Source organism: Vulpes lagopus, chromosome X (genome assembly GCF_018345385.1).
Source record: "Vulpes lagopus strain Blue_001 chromosome X, ASM1834538v1, whole genome shotgun sequence".
In the NCBI taxonomy this organism is placed as follows: Eukaryota; Metazoa; Chordata; class Mammalia; order Carnivora; family Canidae; genus Vulpes; species Vulpes lagopus.
Window position 1 is genome coordinate 52,789,892 of NC_054848.1, and position 21,887 is coordinate 52,811,778.

At 44.4% G+C, this 21,887-nt stretch overlaps 1 long non-coding RNA gene across 1 annotated transcript; it reads right to left on the reverse strand.

The window, feature by feature from the left end:
- Positions 1-14,486: 14,486 nt before the first annotated feature.
- LOC121482404 lies at positions 14,487-21,780 on the reverse strand. The gene is made up of 3 exons (XR_005985601.1): positions 21,504-21,780; positions 20,885-21,008; positions 14,487-14,621 (listed from the first exon to the last, which is right to left on the reverse strand). It is a non-coding gene; the product is annotated as an uncharacterized LOC121482404 (long non-coding RNA).
- Positions 21,781-21,887: the final 107 nt, after the last annotated feature.

Below are 21,887 nucleotides of genomic sequence, written 5' to 3' on the forward strand. Positions count from 1 at the left end.
AAAGTAAAGTAATGGTTAGTTAGGATTCGAGATGGGGTAGGGGCAAATGGGAGTGACTGCTAATGAGTCCAAAGTTTCTTTTTGGAGTTATGAAATGTTCCAAAATAAGATAGTGATGATTATCACACAACTTTGGGAATATACTAATAAATTCTACCATACACTTCAAAGAAGTGAACTTTATGGTAGCCAAATTTATCTCAATAAATCTGTTTTTTTTTTTTAAAGAGAAATCTAGAAAAAAGAATCCTGGGAAAAATACACCAAAAGGTTAAATGGTTATTACCTTTGAGTCATGGGAAATTTGTGAGGGTGATTGCTATTCTTTTCTTTTCTTCTTCACAGTGTCTTTCATTCATTTTATTATGAACACATAAAATTAAAAACAGACACTTCATGTTTGAAAATATCAAGGAGGGGGGAAAGAAAAGAATTAATATGTTCTGAGTACCTACTCTGTATTAGGTAGGACAATCCCCAGAGCATTCCTGTCAGATTACTACTTTTATTATGAGTTCACCAGTGTGACAGGGAAAAATGAAGCATAAAGATTAATCGTTTAGGGGCCTTTTGGTTTGTTGAATTGGTACTAAATAAAGGAAAATTGAAAGAGGCTTTGACAGACTGGAGTGATTTACAGTAAAAGGAGTAGAATGTGGCCAGAGGAAGCAAGGAAAGGCTCTGGAGAAAGATCACAGGACAGAGAAAGAAAGAAGTGGCAAGGGCTGGATGCAGGGGAAATGAGCCTCATGTGTAGAACTGGAATCTGGGTGCCCGGATTCTTTTTTAAATCATTCTGATCTTAGCTTAGACATGGCCTCTTCAAAGACTCCTGATTACCTACCTCTACAGGAACCCCACTCACTTCTATGTCCATCTCTTTCCATACCAGTATCCTGCATTATCCTCTCTATAGTATTGGTTACTATCTGAAAGGGTCCGGTCTCCTTTCGCTGCAATGTGAGTGCCATTCCAAAGCCAGGGTCTCCTCTGGCTTGTTCACTGCTTTACTGCAGGGCTGAGAAACAGGTATGTTACCAAAGTGGTATTCAGAAAATAAGAACTGCTGTTGCTGTTGTTATTCATTGACTCCTCTCTCTTCATTTACCTCCACTTTTTCAAGGGCTATTCATCCTTCAAAGCCTCACTCAAGACCCGACAACTCCTAGAACTTATACCTCTCGTATGGAAGTGGCCTGCTGATCTTGACACACGAGCCCTCAACTACTCTTACACCTGTATCATAAGCTCTCTGATGCTAGGGTCCATTCCCTGTACAACATAGCAACAAATTTTACTGAGTTTGTGTGTGTGTGTGTGTGTGTGTGTGTGTGCATGCCAGAAAGCAAGGACATAAGAAAAATGGTAATTTTGGACTGCGATAAACATTATGAAAAAATAAAACAGGGGATCCCTGGATGGCTCAGAGGTTTGGCGTCTGCCGTCGGCCCAGGGCGGGATCCTGGGGACCTGGGATCGAGTCCCACATCGGGCTCCCTGCATGGAGCCTGCCTCTCTCTCTCTGCCTGTGTCTCTGCCTCTCTCTTTCTGTGTCTCTCGTGAATAAATAAATAAAATTTGCCCTAGAGATAGAAACAAGGGAGCAGGAGCCTGGGGCTTCTCTGGGAGTCTCTCAGCCAGCCTGTTGTAAGAATCATACGCCCTCGTGTGTTCACCTCATGTAAATTCAGACTGAGATGACAAACTTGTTTATTGAAGTTTGATTTGCCAACATATAGTAAACACCCAGTGCTCATCCCGTCAAGTGCCCTCCTCAGTGCCCGTCACCCAGTCACCCCAACCCCCCGCCCGCCTCCCCTTCCACTACCCCTAGTTCGTTTTCCAGAATTAGGAGTCTCTCATGTTTTGTCACCCTCTCTAATTTTTCCCACTCATTTTCCCTCCTTTCCCCCTATAATCCCTTTCACTATTTCTTATATTCCCCGTATGAGTGAAACCATATAATGATTGTCCTTCTCTGATTGACTTACTTCACTCAGTATAATACCCTCCAGCTCCATCCACGTCGAAGCAAATGGTGGGTATTTGTCGTTTCTAATGGCTGAGTAATATTCCATTGTATACATAAACCACATCTTCTTTATCCATTCATCTTTCGATGGACACTGAGGCTCCTTCCACAGTTGGGCTATTGTGGACATTGCTGCTAGAAACATCGGGGTGCAGGTGTCCCGGCGTTTCACTGCATCCGTATCTCTGGGGTAAATCCCCAACAGTGCAATTGCTGGGTCGTAGGGCAGTTCTATTTTTCACTCTTTGAGGAACCTCCACACAGTTTTCCAGAGTGGCTGCACCAGTTCACATTCCCACCAACAGTGTAAGAGGGTTCCCTTTTCTCCGCATCCTCTCCAACATTTGTTGTTTCCTGTCTTGTTAATTTTCCCCATTCTCACTGGTGTGGGGTGGTATCTCATTGCGGTTTTGATTTGTATTTCCCTGATGGCAAGTGATCTCCCGGCAGTCTTACATTCTCCAGGGTCTAGCTAAGTGTCCTAGCCTTTCTCTACCTGTTTGTACCATTGCCTTCCTGGCATTTGAATCAGCCTAGGTCTTGGGGACTCCATCTGGTCTCACTCCAAATGTAACGCCTTCTGGTCATTTCTCCCTCTTTCTCTCTCTCTCTCAAAGCTGTACATATAATAATAATAATAATAATAATAGCCACTATTTGCTAAGCCTGTAGTATGTGCCAAGATATTTATATATATGAACTCATTTGATTTGCACAGCTTGCTGATAGGTGTTATTTTCTTGGCACATAGTGGGTATTTAATGAATGAATAAATGGTTACTCCCCAGTTTATCACTGGCTCAACAGAAGCAGCAGAAACAGAAAGGAAACCCAAGATTATTCGACCTCAGAGTCCAGGCTCCCAAAAATCATGAGGATGCTTCTAAAACCACTGCCAGTGCATTGAATGCCAATCCCCAGGCCTGTGTGAGGGGGAAGCTAAGGGCTGTTAGGGATACTGCATATGAAGTCAGGCAGCTAGTAAGCAGGCACACAATTTCCTGGCTATGCGATGTGTTCAAGTTGCTTAACTTCCTCTTACCACAGCTCCCTCATTGGCAAATGGGGGTGATAATAGTAACAGCTCAGAGGGTTGGGCCACTTTAATAAAATAATGTACATAAAGTGCTTACCATGGAGCTTGATACATGGTTATCACTCAAATGTGTGTGGTGGTGATGATGGCGCCTGAGACAAACACAACATGGCAGTCCCTTTTTATACCTTCTCTGCACTTGGCCCTCCATTCCCTGCACCCCTTTATCTGCTGTGCTGGCCCGAATGGTAGCCTTAAAAAATATATGCCTATGCCCTAATACTATGTAAACTACAAATGTTATCTTATTTGGAAAAGAGATCTAACTCTGCAGGTATGATTAAGTTAATGAGCTTGAGAGGAGATCATCCTGGATTATCTGGGTGCATTCTAAATTCAGTGACAAGTGTTTTTATAAGAGAAAGAAAGAGGAAGGTTTGAGTATCAGTATTTAAGTATTTCTAACTTTGCATCATATTATTTAAGTTACGGGAATATCATGGGGACAGTAAACATCACTCAAGGACTTAACCCCCTCATCTGGGAAAGGGGTTAATGTGCTTTTGATTGTAGGCAGGATAATTGTATCATGCTGGTAGAATTATAACCTTGTTATTGTCTTTATTTGGAGATAAAGTGTGGTTTAAGGAGATGGGTATGGGTGCCAAGTTAGTAAGGGGTGGACTTGTGATAGATAATTTTATGTGCCAGCTCTATTGGGTCATGGGATACCTAGATATTTGGTCAAACATTTTTCTGAGAATGTCTGTGAAGGTGTTTTTGGATGATATTAACATTTAAATTGGCAGACTGAGTAAAGCAGATTGCCTTCCATAATATGAGTGGGCCTCATCCAATCAGTTGAACACCTGAATAGAATAAAAGGCTGATCTCCCCAGCCTTATTGATTTTGCCCCAAATAAAAGAAATTTCCTGCCTGCCAGCCTTCAACCTAGAATATCATCTCTTCCTGCCTGAAGGCCTTTGAACTAGGATATTAGCACTTCCTGGTTCTACAGCAGCTGCCAACCTCCCAAATTGAATTGGCACATCAGCTCTGCAGATTTTGGACTCACCAGTCTCCATTATTGCACAGGTGAATAAGCCAATTCTTTATATACTATTGGTTCTATTTGTTTGGGGAATCCTAATGCCAGAAGAGAATACTTGTCAACTCAATGAAGTAAATATTATTAATATTAAAACTAGACAAAGACATCATAAGAAAATTACAGACCAAACCATATCCAGTAACATATCAATAAACACGATTAAGCACTATGAATCTGTGGAATTTATCCCTGGAATAAAACGTTTATTTAATACCTTATTAATTAATTAAAACACCATATTAATTAAGGACAAAAACTACATGATCTCAATAGACACAGAGTGCTTGATAAAATTTGTCATTCTGTCATGATAAATAAAATCCCCCAAACTCAACAAACTAGGAAGAGAAGGGAAACTTTTTCAACCAGATTAAGAGCATTTACCAAAAAACTCACAGCTAACATCTTGCTTAATTGTGAAAGGCTGAGTTCTTCTTCCTTAAGTTCAGGAATAAGACAAGGATGTCTGCTTTTGCCACTTCTTCTCAATATTTTACTGGAGGCTCTAACCAAGGCAATATAGCAAGAAAAATAAATAAAAGCTATCCAGGTAATGAGAGAAAAACTAAATATTTATCGCTATTTGCAGAGTACATAGTCTTATGTACAAAAAAATATAACAAATCTACTAAAAGCCTATAAAAGTAACAAATGAATTAAGCAAAGTTTCAGGAAAGAAGATCAATGTACAAAAATGTGTATTTCTCTGTACTGGCAACAAACAATCTGAAATAAAATTAAGAAAACAATCACATGTATGATAACTTCAAAAGAATAAAACAGGAATAAAGTTAACAGAAGTAGTGCAAGATTTGTAATCTGAAAACTAGAAGTTAAAGATATAATTATGTGGAAAGTTATATTCTGTGTTCAGGAATTGGAAAAGTTGATATTTTAAATTCAATTCTTAAGCTAATCTATAGTTTCAATGTAATTCCCATGAAAATCCCAGGTGGCTTTGTTTTGCAGATTTGACAGGCAGATCATGAAATTCATATGGAATGCAAGGGACCTTGGGTAGGCAAAACAATCTTGAAAGAGAAAAACAAAGTTAGAGGATTCTTTGCAATTTCAAAACTCACTCCAAAGCTATAGTAATAAAGACAGTATAATAGTATAATATGGGCATAAGAATAGACATGTAGATCAATGGAATGACAGAACTCCCAAATAAATATTCCGATATATGGTTAATTGAATTTCAGCAAGGGTGTCAGGACAATTCAATAAGGACAGAAAAGTCTTTTCAACAAAAGTGCTAGGATACCTGAATATCCACTTGAAAAAGAAGAAAGAAAAAGAAAGAAAGAAAGAAAGAAAGAAAGAGAGAGAGAGAGAAAGAAAGAAAGAAAGAAAGAAGAAAGAAAGAAAGAAAGAAAGAAAGAAAGAAAGAAAGAAAGAAAGAAAGAAAAAGAAAATTAGGTTGGATTCCTACCACATATCAGACACCAAAATGAACTCAAAATGGATCAAAGATCTAAATGTAAGAGCTAAAACTATAAAACCCTTAGAAGTAACTTAGGAGTAAACCTTTGAGACCTTGGGTTATACAGCGGTTTCTTGACATGACGTCAAAAACATAAGCAACAAAAGAAAACAATGTGCTTTAAGGACAAAATCAAGAAAGTGAAACGACAACCCACAGAATGGGAGAAAATATTTGCAAATCATATACCTGATAAGGGACTTGTCTCCATAATATATAAAGTGTATTTAGAACTCAACATTAAAAAGACAGATAACCCCCCCCCAAAAAAAAGACAGATAACCCAAGTAAAAATGAGTAAAGTATCTGAATAGACATTTCTCCAGATAAGATGACAAATTTCCAATAAACACATGAAAATGTTGAGATGCCACTTCACACACTAACTTAACTATAATCAAAAAGAAAGGAAATAAATGTTGGGGAGGATGTGGAGAAATTGAAACCCTCTACATTGTTGGTAATAATGTAACATGGTACAGCCGCTTTGGAAAACAAGTTCCTTAAAAAGTCACAGATAGGGACGCCTGGGTGGCTCAGCGGTTGAACATCTGCCTTCGGCCCAGGGCGTGATCCTGGGGTCTCAGGATCGAGTCCCACATCCGGCTCCTGCATGAAGCCTGCTTCTCCCTCTGCCTGTGTCTCTGCCTCTTTCTCTGTCTCTCATGAATAAATAAATAAAAAATCTTTTAAAAAATATTTTTAAAAAAAAGTCACATAGAATTACCACATGACCCAGCAATTCCACTCCCAGGTATATGAGACCAAGAAAAATGTAAATATATATGTCCACACAAAAGTCTGTGCATCTATGTTCATAGCAGCATTATTCAAAATATCTAAAAAGTATAAACAACCCAAATGTCCAACCCAAGTGATGAATGCCTAAACATTGTGTGATATATCCATGCAATGAAATATTATGTGGCAATAAAAACGGAGAAGCTACTGACATGTACTACAATATGGACAAACTTCAAAAACATTATGCCAGGGTGCCTAGGTGTCATCTACCTTTGGCTCAGGTCATGGTCCTGGGGTCCTGGGATTGAGCCCCGCATCGGGCTCCCGACTCAGCGAGGAGTCTGTTCCTTTCTATCCCTCTGCCCCTCCGCCCACTTGTGCTCTCTCTCTCTCTCTCTCTCTCTCTCTCTCTCAAATAAATAAGATCTTTAAAAACAAAAACAAGGAGGAGGGGCAAGATGGCGGGAGAGTAAGGTCCCCAAATCACCTGTCCCCAACAAATTACCTAGATAACCTTCAAATCATCCTGAAAATCTACGAATTCGGCCTGAGATTTAAAGAGAGACTGAAGAAACCCCCCCTGTAAGTAGGATCAGCCCTAATCCAGAGGCAGCCCATCCAGGTGCCTTACTGAAGTTTTAGCAACAAAAAGCATTCTGTTTGTGATAAGAAAACCATTTCCGCCCCACACCCTGATTGGAATGTCCCTGAATAGGTTCATGTTGACCTTCTGAGAAATCAACCTGGATGCTATGCGACTCCCGCGGTTCTTTTGTCTTTAAGCGGTTTTTTTCCCTTTACCTTTAAAAGATACCTGTAATTGCTAATCAGGGCTCTTTTCCTCCTCGGAGGCGGAGAGCCCGTTTGCGCAAACGTTCAATAAACCCTCTTGCTAATTGCATCTGCCTGTCTGGGGTCTGAGTCTCTGGGGCGTCCACCGGGACACGTTGGCACCCGTGAGCCAGGGTCCAACAAGACCAGCTGGAACGCTACAGTGAGAAGAGTTCCTGCTTCCATAAAGTTAGGAAGACGGGGAAAAAGAAATAAAGAAAGAAAAGGCATCCAAGGGGGAGGGGCCCCGCGAGGAGCCGGGCTGAGGCCGGGGCGAGTGTCCGCAGGACAGGAGAGCCCCGTCCCGGAGAAGCAGGAGCTGCACCAACCTTCCCGGGCGGAAAGGGGCCCGCAGGGAGTTAGAGCAGGACCCAGGAGGGCGGGGATGCCCTCGGGCTCCCTGGGACACTAACAGACACCTGCGGTGCGCGCAGGAGAGTGCGCCGAGCTCCCTAAGGGCTGCAGCGTGCACGGCGGGACCCGGAGCAGCTCGGAGGGGCTCGGGCGGCGGCTCCGCGGAGGGGGCTGCCGGCCGGGAACGCGAATCCAACAGCGCAGGCGCCAAAGCACAGGGCGCCGGGACACAGCCCAGGATCCGGCCTCCCCACGGGACAGGCAGAGACCAGGAGGGCCCAGGACAGCAAGGAGGTTCCTGCCCCGAGCTGAGCAGATCAGCGGCCCCGCCCCGGAGCCTCCAGGCCCTGCAGACGGAGAGCCCCGGAGTTACTCTGGGGGCTGAAACCAGGTTTCCAGAGCTGCCGCCCCGCCACTGTGGCTTCCTCCTGGGGCCTCACGGGGTAAACACCCCCCACTGAGCCCTGCACCAGGCAGAGGCAGAGCAGCTCCCCCAAGTGCTAACACCTGAGAATCAGCACAGCAGGCCCCTCCCCCAGAAGACCAGCGAGACGGACCAGTTCCAGAGGAAGTCAAGGGACTCAAAGTATACAGAATCAGAAGATACTCCCCCGTGTTTTTTTGTTTTTTTTGTTTTGTTTTGTTTTGTGTTTTTTTTTCTTTCTTTCTTTTTGATTTCTGATTGCTTCCCCCACCCCACCCCCCCTTTTTTCTCCTTTCTTTTTCTTTCTCTTTTTCTTCTCTCTTTTCCTTTTTTTCCTACTTTCTCATTTTTCTTTTTCTCTTTTCTTTCCTGCTCTCTCTTTTTCTCCTTTTCCCAATACAACTTGTTTTTGGCCACTCTGCACTGAGCAAAATGACTAGAAGGAAAACCTCACCTCAAAAAAAAGAATCAGAAACAGTCCTCTCTCCCACAGAGTTACAAAATCTGGATTACAATTCAATGTCAGAAAGCCAATTCAGAAGCACTATTATACAGCTGCTGGTGGCTCTAGAACAAACCATAAAGGACTCAAGAGACTTCATGACTGCAGAATTTAGATCCAATCAGGCAGAAATTAAAAATCAATTAAATGAGATGCAATCCAAACTAGAAGTCCTAACGACGAGGCTTAACGAGGTGGAAGAACGAGTGAGTGACATAGAAGACAAGTTGATGGCAAAGAGGGAAACTGAGGAAAAAAGAGACAGACAATCAAAAGACCATGAGGATAGATTAAGGGAAATAAATGACAGCCTGAGGAAGAAAAACCTACGTTTAATTGGGGTTCCCGAGGGCGCCCAAAGGGACAGAGGGCCAGAATATGTATTTGAACAAATCCTAGCTGAAAACTTTCCGAATCTGGGAAGGGAAACAGGCATTCAGATCCAGGAAATAGAGAGATCCCCCCCCAGAATCAATAAAAACCGCTCAACACCTCAATAGTGAAGCTTGCAAATTCCAAAGATAAGGAGAAGATCCTTAAAGCACCAAGAGAAAAAAAGTCCCTGACTTTTATGGGGAGGAATATTAGGGTAACAGCAGACCTCTCCACAGAGACCTGGCAGGCCAGAAAGGGCTGGCAGGATATATTCAGGGTCCTAAATGAGAAGAACATGCAACCAAGAATACTCTATCCAGCAAGGCTTTCATTCAAAATGGAAGGAGAGATAAAAAGCTTCCAAGACAGGCAGGAAATGAAAGAATATGTGACCTCCAAACCAGCTCTGCAAGAAATTTTAAGGGGGACTCTTAAAATTCCCCTTTAAGAAGAAGTTCAGTGGAACAATCCACAAAAACAAGGACTGAATAGATATCATGATGACACTAAACTCATATCTGTCAATAGTAACTCTGAACGTGAACGGGCTTAATGACCCCATCACAAGGCACAGGGTTTCAGACTGGATAAAAAAGCAGGACCCATCTATTTGCTGTCAACAAGAGACTCATTTTAGACAGAAGGACACCTACAACCTGAATATAAAAGGTTGGAGAACCATTTACCATTCAAATGGTCCTCAAAACAAAACAGGGGTAGCCATCCTCATATCAGATAAATTAAAATTTACCCCGAAGACTATAGTGAGAGATGAAGAGGGACACTATCTCATACTCAAAGGATCTATTCAACAAGAGGACTTAACAATCCTCAATATATATGCCCCAAATGTGGGAGCTGCCAAATATTTAAACCAATTAATAACCAAACTGAAGAAATACTTTGATAATAATACACTTATACTTGGTGACTTCAATCTAGATCTTTCTACCCTCGATAGGTCTTCTAAGCACAACATCTCCAAAGAAACGAGAGCTTTAAATGATACACTGGACCAGATGGATTTCACAGATATCTACAGAACTTTACATCCAAACTCAACTGAATACACATTCTTCTCAAGTGCACATGGAACTTTCTCCAGAATAGAACACATACTGGGTCACAAATCGGGTCTGAACCGATACCAAAAGATCGGGATAGTCCCCTGTATATTCTCAGACCATAATGCCTTGAAATTAGAACTTAATCACAACAAGAAGTTTGGAAGGACCACAAACACGTGGAGGTTAAGGACCATCCTGCTAAAAGATGAAAAGGTCAACCAGGAAATTAAGGAAGAATTAAAAAGATTCATGGAAACTAATGAGAATGAAGATACAACCGTTCAAAATCTTTGGGATGCAGCAAAAGCAGTCCTGAGGGGGAAATACATCGCAATACAAGTATCCATTCAAAAACTGGAAAGAATTCAAATACAAAAGCTCACCTTACACATAAAGGAACTAGAGAAAAAGCAGCAAATGGACCCCACCCCCAGCAGAAGAAGAGAGTTAATTAAAATTCGAGCAGAACTAAATGAAATCGAGACCAAAAGAACTGTGGAACAGATCAACAGAACCAGGAGTTGGTTCTTTGAAAGAATTAATAAGATAGATAAACCATTAGCCAACCTTATCAAAAAGAAGAGAGAGAAGACTCAAATTAATAAAATCATGAATGAGAAAGGAGAGATCACTACCAACACCAAGGAAATACAAGCGATTTTAAAAACATATTATGAACAGCTATACGCCAATAAATTAGGAAATCTAGAAGAAATGGACGCATTCCTGGAAAGCCACAAACTACCAAAACTGGAACAGGAAGAAATAGAAAACCTGAACAGGCCAATAACCAGGGAGGAAATTGAAGCAGTCATCAAAAACCTCCCAAGACACAAGAGTCCAGGGCCAGATGGCTTCCCAGGGGAATTCTATCAAACGTTTAAAGAAGAAATCATACGTATTCTACTAAAGCTGTTTGGAAAGATAGAAAGAGATGGAGTACTTCCAAATTCGTTCTATGAGGCCAGCATCACCTTAATTCCGAAACCAGGCAAAGACCCCACCAAAAAGGAGAATTACAGACCAATATCCCTGATGAACATGGATGCAAAAATTCTCAACAAGATACTAGCCAATAGGATCCAACAACACATTAAGAAAATTATTCACCATGACCAAGTAGGATTTATCCCCGGGACACAAGGCTGGTTCAACACTCGTAAAATAATCAATGTGATTCATCATATCAGTAAGAGAAAAACCAAGAACCATATGATCCTCTCATTAGATGCAGAGAAAGCATTTGACAAAATACAGTATCCATTCCTGATCAAAACCCTTCAGAGTGTTGGGATAGAGGGAACTTTCCTCGACATCTTAAAAGCCATCTATGAAAAGCCCACAGCAAATATCATTCTCAATGGGGAAGCACTGGGAGCCTTTCCCCTAAGATCAGGAACACAACAGGGATATCCACTCTCACCACTGCTATTCAACATAGCACTGGAAGTCCTCGCCTCAGCAATCAGACAGGAAAAAGACATTAAAGGCATTCAAATTGGCAAAGAAGAAGTCAAACTCTCCCTCTTTGCCGATGACATGATACTCTACATAGAAAACCCAAAAGCCTCCACCCCAAGATTGCTAGAACTCATACAGCAATTTGGTAGCGTGGCAGGATACAAAATCAATGCCCAGAAATCAATGGCATTTCTATACACTAACAATGAGACTGAAGAAAGAGAAATTATGGAGTCAATCCCATTTACAATTGCACCCAAAAGCATAAGATACCTAGGAATAAACCTAACCAAAGATGTAAAGGATGTATACCCTAAAAACTATAGAATACTTCTGAAAGAAATTGAGGAAGACACAAAGGGATGGAAAAATATTCCATGCTCATGGATTGGCAGAATTAATATTGTGAAAATGTCAATGTTACCCAGGGCAATTTACACGTTTAATGCAATCCCTATTAAAATACCATGGACTTTCTTCAGAGAGTTAGAAGAAATTATTTTAAGATTTGTGTGGAATCAGAAAAGACCCCGAATAGCCAGGGGAATTTTAACAAAGAAAACCATAGCTGGGGGCATCACAATGCCAGATTTCAGGTTGTACTACAAAGCTGTGGTCATCAAGACAGTGTGGTACTGGCACAAAAACAGACACATAGATCAATGGAACAGAATAGAGAATCCAGAAGTGGACCCTGAACTGTATGGTCAACTAATATTCGATAAAGGAGGAAAGAAAGACTATCCATTGGAAGAAAGACAGTCTCTTCAATAAATGGTGTTGGGAAAATTGGACATCCACATGCAGAAGAATGAAACTGGACCACTCTCTTTCACCATACACAAAGATAAACTCAAAATGGATGAGAGATCTAAATGTGAGACAAGATTCCATCACAATCCTAGAGGAGAACACAGGCAACACCCTTTTTGAACTTGGCCACAGTAACTTCTTGCAAGATACATCCACAAAGGCAAAAGAAACAAAAGCAAAAATGAACTATTGGGACTTCATCAAGATAGGAAGCTTTTGCACAGCAAAGGATACAGTCAACAAAACTAAAAGACAACCTACATAATGGGAGAAGATATTTGCAAATGACATATCAGATAAAGGGCTAGTTTCCAAAATCTATAAAGAACTTATTAAACTCAACACCAAAGAAACAAACAATCCAATCATGAAATGGGCAAAAGACATGAAGAGAAATCTCACAGAGGAAGACATAGACATGGCCAACACGCACATGAGAAAATGCTCCACATCACTGGCCACCAGGGAAATACAAATCAAAACCACAATGAGATCCCACCTCACACCAGTGAGAATGGGGAAAATTAACAAGGCAGGAAACAACAAATGTTGGAGAGGATGCGGAGAAAAGGGAACCCTCTTGCACTGTTGGTGGGAATGTGAACTGGTGCAGCCACTCTGGAAAACTGTGTGGAGGTTCCTCAAAGAGTGAAAAATAGACCTGCCCTACGACCCAGCAATTGCACTGTTGGGGATTTACCCCAAAGATTCAGATGCAATGAAACGCCGGGACACCTGCACCCCAATGTTTCTAGCAGCAATGTCCACAATAGCCAAACTGTGGAAGGAGCCTCGGTGTCCATCGAAAGATGAATGGATAAAGAAGATGTGGTCTATGTATACAGTGGAATATTACTCAGCCATTAGAAACGACAAATACCCACCATTTGCTTCGACGTGGATGGAACTGGAGGGTATTATGCTGAGTGCAGTAAGTCAATCGGAGAATGACAAACAGTGTATGTTCTCACTCATTTGGGGAATATAAATAATAGTGAAAGGGAATATAAGGGAAGGGAGAAGAAATGTGTGGGAAATATCAGGAAGGGAGACAGAACATAAAGACTCCTAACTCTGGGAAACGAACTAGGGGTGGTGGAAGGGGAGGAGGGCGGGGGGTGGGGGAGAATGGGTGACGGGCACTGAGGGGGACACTTGATGGGATGAGCACTGGGTGTTTTTCTGTATGTTGGTAAATTGAACACCAATAAAATTAATTTATTAAAACAACACGAAACAAAAACAAAAACAAAAACATTATGCTAACGTGAAAGAAGCCAGTCACAAAAGATGGCATATTTTATTATTCCATTTATATGAAATGTTTAGAGTAGGCAAATCCACTAAGATAAAACTTATATTAGTAGTTGTTAGGAGCTGAGAGGAGAAAGGTATGTGGAATGGGGAGTGGGTGTTAATGGATATAGAATTTTAGGGCATGATGAAATACTCTGAAATTAGATAATAATGATGTTTGCACAACTATACAAATATACTAAAGCCTACTGATTTGTACATTCTAAAGGGGTGAATTTTATGGTATGTAAATTATATCTCAATAAAGCTGTTATAAGGAATAATCTTAAAGGCAAAAACATAATAAAAATAATTTGGGCTCCAAGTCCAAGAGAATTTGAAGAAATAATTAATATTCTTTACAGATAAACTGCCCTTACAAGTTAATTAAAAAAAAAAAAACCAAAAGGCAAAAGAGAGGAATATGTAAAGCTGAGAAGAAATACAAATTGGCTAATAAATATTTGAAGAAGGCAAAAAGACCATTAGTAAGGGCTAACACATCCATGGTGCATGCTATATACATGGTTCACATATATTACCCATTTAACTCTCACAATAACTCTATGAAGTAGGCTCCCACCCCTTACAGTGAATGTCACCAGGCTACCCAATACTGTGTGACATCCTTGCCCCGTCCATGGTGGTCTACTGACTTATATGCAGTGATTTGCGCTCCCACAATCTCCAACAAGCACCACTGATCCCAGGGATCTGATTTTATCCCTGGGATCATTTAGGGTGTCAGGATAGCTTGCTGGACTGCACGCCTTCAGGCAAGGCTCTTGGAGTCATTATTTCTGGAGGTACACATTTTACTAAGGGCTAGGTGGCAGTGTGTGAGCCCGACTTCCCTAATGAGCTCCAGGAGTGCAAATATTCTGTGTGGCAGGGTATGTGCACATCCATCAGTCTTAGCAATCAGCGAGGCTGGGAGTGAGGATGTTTGCTGCTGATGGAAGGTGGGTTGCCCGGTGAGGGCACATACGCTCCTAGAGGAAGATCACTATGCTTCTGCCCGGCAGTGGCCCTGGGAGGCCCTGCTAGCAGGGCTGAGATTTCTTGTGGGAAATAGTTCTGTTTTGCACCTGTGTGAGAAAAAACAGGTTTCAGAGTCAGAGGCATGTGCTCTATTGCCTGGCTTTGGTCATTTCAGACTGGACATTTTTATCTTTTTTAGAGATTTAATTAATTAATTAATTTCTGTATTTATTTATTTGAGGGTGAGACAGAGCACAAGTGGGGGGAGAGGCAGAAGAAGAAGGAGATGGAAAAGCAGGCTCCCCACTGGAACAAAAAGCCAGACACAGGGCTCAATCCCAGGACTCTGAAATGACCTGAGCCAAAGTCAGACACAACCAACTGAGCCACCTTGGTGCCCATATTGGACACTTTTATTTTTATTTATTTTAAAAGATGTTATTAGAGAGAGAGAGAGAGAGAGAGAGAGAGAGAGAGGCAGAGACACAGGCAGAGGGAGAAGCAGGCTCCATGCAGGAAGCCCGATGTGGGACTCGATCCGGGTCCCCAGGATCACGCCCTGGGCTGAAGGCAGGCGCCAAACTGCTGAGCCACCCAGGAATCCCCATTGGACATTTTTAAAATGTCATCCACTTAGGCAAGAAAAAGCAAGAGAGAAAGAAAGAAAGAAAGAAAGAGAAAAAAGAAAAGGAAAAAGGAAAGGAAAGGAAAGGAAAGGAAAGGAAAGGAAAGGAAAGGAAAGGAAAGGAAAGGAAAGGAAAGGAAAGGGAAGGGAAGGGAAGGGAAGGGAAGGGAAGGGAAGGGAAGGGAAGGAAAGGAAAAGAAAGGAAAAGAAAGAAAAGAAAAGAAAAGAAAAGAAAAGAAAAGAAAAGAAAAGAAAAGTAAAGAAAAGAAAAAAGAAAAGAAATCCCTTAATAAACTGTGGAAAGTCCAACCTGAAACCTGAAAGCTCTGCTCCTTGCAGAATGTGCTTGGGAAACTAAGACTCCTGCTTGCCAGGGTTGCCCACTCTCAGCCAGGGCCTTGTTGGAACCCTAGTGGTGGAGGCAGGCAAGGGAGGAGGAGCTTGAACCACCTCAGACACCCACAATGGGCTCTTTTCCTTGTCAGCCCCAGCAGGTACTCTTTGCATGAAGGACTGCTAGGAAAATGGAGTGACTTAAGGAGTTTCATGCAAACAGTTTACTTCAGGAAGGAGGGAGGGCAGGAGTGAGATGACTTACTTCTTCTTAGGTCACCGGGCTGGAGAAAGGCAAAATAGCTCAGGGAAGTCATGGAAAAGAGGAAGGTTCAGATCAGTGGGTGCTCTACTCAATGGTGCTCGGTGGCCTGAGACTTAGCTAACTGGGCACAGCATGCAGAGAAGGGAAGTAACTCATATATCTCTCTCATCTCTTTAATTCTCAGATTCCAGCTTCCATCAGACTCAGAGAAGGCCCAGCAGTGTTTGTGTACTGAACTGACCCATGCTGGTTCTTGGGATGGGTCTGAGTATTCTACTGCTTGCAATGCCTGATGGACTCTTCCTCTGTGGCAATGGGTTCTTGACTTTTTTAAGCAGTCACTGTTCATAGAAGTGTCCTTTTTGGCCCCAGTCTCCTTGTGTGATGGGACCTGGGAGACTTGCATCTGGGCTTGGCAATCTGCTCTGTCAAATGAGCAAACTAGAGAACAATTGGAAGGATGTAGAGCCAGTTCCTCCATGCTCTGTGGAACATACCATCTTTGCTGTGGCTCACACTATGCCTTGTTGTCAGGAACTGAGTTGTAGTCATCCCTATGTCCCTTCCAAGGGTAAAGGTAGTGTATGGTATGTAGGAGATGGAGATATCAATATCTTGGTGCCAGAGAAACCGGCATCATGCCTTGGAGTCTGCCACTTACTATATGTGAGGTGTTGCTTAGGTCAATTGACTTCTGATAACATTAGTTGCCTGGTCTGTACATAAAATGACTTTTATATGAGACCATATAAAGTACATGGAATTTAGTAGATGGCAGCTGTCACCAACATCATCATCATCATCACCATTAATGTTTATTGCACACCTCCTACACGCCCATCCTCGTGCTTGACCTTGATGCAGAGGGTAAAGAATAAGCAGTTAGTGATTTCTGCCCCAGGTTAGTATTTAGTGGGAGAGTTGGAATGTACACAAATAATGAAAATTCAAGTGCCAGTCACAGGCAGTACAGTCATGATATAGAGCTCAAAGGAAGGAAAGTTTTCTAAGACTTAACAATAAGGCTGACCAGAGGAGGTGGGCGCTAAGGTAGGCCTGGATAGATTGGATTTAGAGTACTGGGAAGGAGGATGGGGAGGAGAAGGAAGGATGTTCTTGGCTTAGCCTAGCCCAGGCCAGCACCCAAAGCTGGCAGTGTCCCCTGCTTCCCATTGGGCCGGCAGTGGCCAGATTTAGTGCTAGGTCAGCTTTGGGAATGCATATACTGGGCTGGCCACTAGGGGTCGACAGAGATTGAAAAATAGGGAAACTATCGCAGAGAGGGAGGATTTCCTTGGACACTCTATCCCTTTCATTCAACAACCTACCTAATGCCTTATTTCCCCACCTCTGAAATCCCACTACCTCCCTCCCATGTCTTTAGAGCTTCAATCCCCTATGACACTCTTCAGAAGCGTCAGAAGCCCCCCAGCTTCCCGACTTCCCCATCCTTTCCCAGGACACCAGTCCAAGGAACAAAATTCCTCTTAAGGTTGGGGGCTACTGTAGGGCTCTATTTTGTGTTTCAGAGAGGGTCTGTGAAAGAAAAACGAGCCAGACCCAGGAAATTTATGTTCCCCCAAGAAGCTGACTTCCTATATGGAAGCTGCTGGGTCGTTCCTTAATTGGAGTCTTATCCTAACCCCGAGTCAGGCAGCCCTCTGGGGAGGTAGAGGCATGGTGGGGGCAGGATGGAAAAAGGCTAGGTGGAGAGACCAATGGCTTAGAAGGAAACCGTGTGCTGACTGGTAGATACACTGTGCCCAGGAGGAAGCACTGGGACCCTCCTGACTGGACCAAAGGTAGGATGGAAGGTCTCTAAAGCAAGCAGGACTAAGTTGTGAGTAGGTAGAGGAGATGTCAGAGATCCTGGCTGGGTTGGCTAAGGGGCAGCTGGGGGCCGACGGGCCTGTGTGCCATGTATCTGTCAATGGCTATCAGCCTCTGGGATATTCCCAGAGGCTCATGACCTCTCTGCCAGTTGACCTGGGTTTATCAGTCAAGGAAGCCCAGGACTTGACCCTTTAACCTTCATGAGAAGTTACCTCACAGGCTGCTGAGAGGTCAGATCTAGTGGGACTGGAGAGATAAGGAAGCAGCTACCCTTCCCTGTGCTCCTTGGGTTGTCCAGAGTTTGCTCTGCTTGGAGCAGGACTGGGCAAAGATGCTATTTCTCCAGCCAGCATCATCCATCCCAAGGCCTACTGGCTTTCTGAGATGGGGAGGTAGGATGGGGTCAAAGACAGGTGAGGACAGCTACTGCTTCCCTTCCCCCAAATTCCTGAGACTTTGACAGTTGACAAATGGCCCAGCCTTGCTTTGCATACTCTCCGGGTAACAGGAGTGTGGTGGGATTTCCTTCCCTCCCTAGACTGCCCCCTGCTGGACCAGAGGACACAAGACAGGAGAGAGGCTAGAGGAAGCTGAGTCCAGATCAGTGCCACACAGGAGGGCAAGGATGTCAAAAGTGAGGCTTCTAAGGAACCCAAGGTATCAGCGGCAGTTCAGATCCATGCTCTGTCTCTCAGATGTGCTGTTCTAGGCTCTTCTCAGGGACAGGGGCAGGTCATTTGCCTATATAGGGCCTGAAGGTTTGCGACAGATTTCTAGAAGTCCACAGTAGGGTAAAGTGGAATAAGGAGGGGATAAAGAGAGAGGGAGGGAGGGGGCAGGGCCATCTCAAGAAGACAGCTCCTCCTATTCCCAGTATCCTGTGGATAGCGTGAGCAGAGGCCAGGCTGACACCTGGAAGATCAAGGTGATCCTAAGGCAAACACCTGTAAACCAGGTGTGAAACTGGGGCAGGGACTGGGCATTGAGAGTCTGGTCGAACCGTGGGCATTGGTCGAACCACCCCCTCCTTCACCGGCCACTGAAAATTGTTATGGCTGCAGTGAAACTAGACTTGCAAGGTTTGTCTACCAGGGGCTTGATCTGACCTAGTCCTGGGATGTGGTGCATCCAGGAGAGGGCAGGAGGAAGAGCAGGAGGGCTCCAACCCCATCCTGGGTTTGCCCTGACACTAACCCAGTGAAAGAGTGATTTGGGAGAAACTAGGTATTGGTAGGGGAGGGAGGACAGCCTGGGTCCAACATAGACTCCAGCAGATCTCAGATAGGAGAGCACTGAAGGCAGAGGGCAGAACAGGAGAGAAATGGATGGTGGGGATGAACCAGCCGGGTAAGAGAGGGCATGGAGGAGGCAGACAGTTGGAGCCTGGGGCCTGTTTGTCTCTTCTTCAGAGTAGGCCTATCAATGTCTATGTCAGGGATGTTGTGAGAATTAAACTAAGATAATATAGCACCAAAGGTGAAAGTACCCAGCTACAGTGACTGGCATATAGTGGGTGTTCAAGAAATGCAGCTCCCCCTCTCCCTGTAGGCACTGGCTGTGTGTGTCTGTGAGGAAGGTACCTGCAGAGGCTGTGGGTCTTTGAGGGAACAGACAGGAGACCTAGGGCAGGCCGGGGATGACTATAGATACAACAGAGTGTTGCCAGCCTCACTGGGTTGTTCCAGCTTACATTGCCCTGGGCCTCAGCAGTAGGCTTCCTTTTCCCTGACCTTTTGGTGTACAAGACTCACCCCTTGGCACACACTCCTTTCCAGAGCCCTGGGGATTGCAGTGTAGACTCCTGAGAGTCTACAGGAGTTACATCAGTTACATCAGTTACATCAGTTACATCACAAACTGTGTAGCTCAATTGCCTAGGCTAAAATCCTGACTTTTCTACTTCCTGGCTGTGTGGCCTTAGGTAAATCAGTTCACATCTCTTATCTCAGAGTGCAAGGTGGGCAAGGACAGGGGCCACAGAATATGAGGGCTTGTGTATGTAACAGTGATATGAGAAAACATCAGGGTTAGACTCTAGGTTCCACGGGAGCAGAAACCAGGCCTGCCACCTGGTGTTGACATGAATTGCCAAATGTTCTTGTATGACTATGTACTTCTGTGTGAAAACACAAGAGAAGCTAAAAAACTGTGCTTTTGCACACACAACGTGAGTGAACAGGCAAAAGCAAGAACCTGCGTGAGTAGGAATGAGGGTGTCTCTGTGGAAGAATGAGTTTCCATAGAATGAGCACCATGATGGGCCAGGCATGGTGCTAAGCCCTTGCTGTACATTACTTCATCCACCCCTCACCACAGCTCTGTGCAGGAGGGATGATCTCCAAATTATAGATGGATTAACTGGAGCACACAGAAACAAAGTGACTTGCCCAAGGAGATATAGCTAGTAAGCAGTGAAATCTGTGGCTTTGAAGTTTATACCTCCCTGCCTCCCATGGGTGTGGGAAGCCAAGCTCAGAAGGAACTTCTCTGTAGTTCTCTGGGGGCTGCATGGTCTGGGAAGTCCCCATGTATAGATTTTGGTATGCTTGGAGCTCCTCAGAGGCAGGGTGTGATGGGGCTCTTCTTTGGATCACCAGGGTAGGCCTGGCTCAGAGGCTAGCACCAGTACTCAGGAAACACTGGTGGACTTGAACCTTGAAGAGTATGTGTGTGTGTGTGTGTATGTGTGTATGTGTTTGGTGATAGTGATCTGGGAGGCTCAGATCCCACAGATCCCAAATTCTTCTCTGGCTCCCGTGAGGAGTCATTTTTCCCTACCACAGGGGCCTGCATTGTTACACCTGAGGCCCAGCTGGGATGGGGCAGGAGGTGGGGACCTGGAGTCACCGGCCCTGGCTGTGGCAGAGTAGGCCCAGTCCTGCTATTGAGGCCCCTATAGTTGGAATGGACAGATTGAGGCAGAAAGGTTGTGCTGTGATCTGGGGTGACCAGCAAGTAGAGCAGGCCTAGACATAAAGAGAGTACCCGTCATAGTTCCTCCTGGTCCCTAGCCACCCAGATCCCTTTCACCCTGTAGACTTGTCCCTAAAAGTAGGAAGGGTCTAGCTCCTTATGCCCCCCTCCCCAAATACAGGACCACTCTATAGCCAAAGAGAACATTATAGGATCCAGGGAGAAACTCCTACTTGAGTGCGATAAGAACATGAAGCAGTGTAAATGGCAGAGCACTTTGGGAATGTTGCTCATCTAATTATCTCCATCAAGAAGCAGCAAGGGAAACTCTATCCTTGGCAGTCCCAAAGCCAACTCCAAACCCAGATCTTCCTCCTAGTGCTCTCCCTCCCTCCCCATACCAGAACGCTGTCCTTGCCAAGGCCACCACGTCTGTCCCAAGTCTTGTGTTCAAGTCAAGCGCTGGGTTTATGTGTGCCAGGCTCCTGGGTGAGAGCTTCCAATTTCTCCAGGGCTCCCGCAGTGCTATGGAAGATCAGTAGGGGGAGACATTAGCACGTGGGTGTATGCCTGTTGGGGTCGGACCACGGGAGCGGCCGACCGGGAGGGTCTGAGCTATGGGATGGAGCCAAAGTTGTAAGCAAGGAAGCAAGGAGGGGCGGGGAGAATGGGCCCGGGCTGGGAGACAAAGACTCAGATGGCAAGGCCGGGAGGGGCTGGAATCTGGCGTCCTGGGGCCAGGATGCCCGCTTCTGCTTTTTCAAAAGGCGTCTGCCTGTGCCTTTTCCTCTTTGCCCTCGAGATGTCTTTCGTTATTGAGGTGTCCTCTCATCCCCGCTGGCCTATTCTGGGGCCTTGCCTGATCCTTTAGACAGGACAAGACTCTAAATTTGCGCTCCCGGGCCTCACAAGGCACTCCCCCAAAGCTGAGATTCCGATGGCCTGGTCCTCAGAAGCGAATAACTCACCTCCCACCCACCTCCATCCCGTACTTGACCTCTCTGAGTCTCCAGCACCTACCGCTATCCGTACGTTTAGGACTCCAGGTCCAAGTGCAAGCAGACACTGCATGGCGAGACAAGAAGGAGGATCCTCTGTGGGATGGGACGGGGAGCAAACAGGCTACTTTTGCCACAGAGGTGGGCATAGAGGAGGACTTCAGGGCTCCTGTGTAAAGAGAATGGGAGTAGTTTCCTGGGATACTTGTGACAAAGCCTGTCTGTCCCAGGTCAGTGGGCCAGAGTGTTGACTAGGCGCGCGGGAGGAGAGCAGGAGAGCAGGAGAGCAGGCCGACAGCCCTAGAACACCAACTTCCCACGGGCTGAGCGCTCTGGGAACAGGACTAAACCGGACCCACCCCAAACCGCAGGAGCCGCACTCTCAGATTGGTGCCATGTAGAGCAC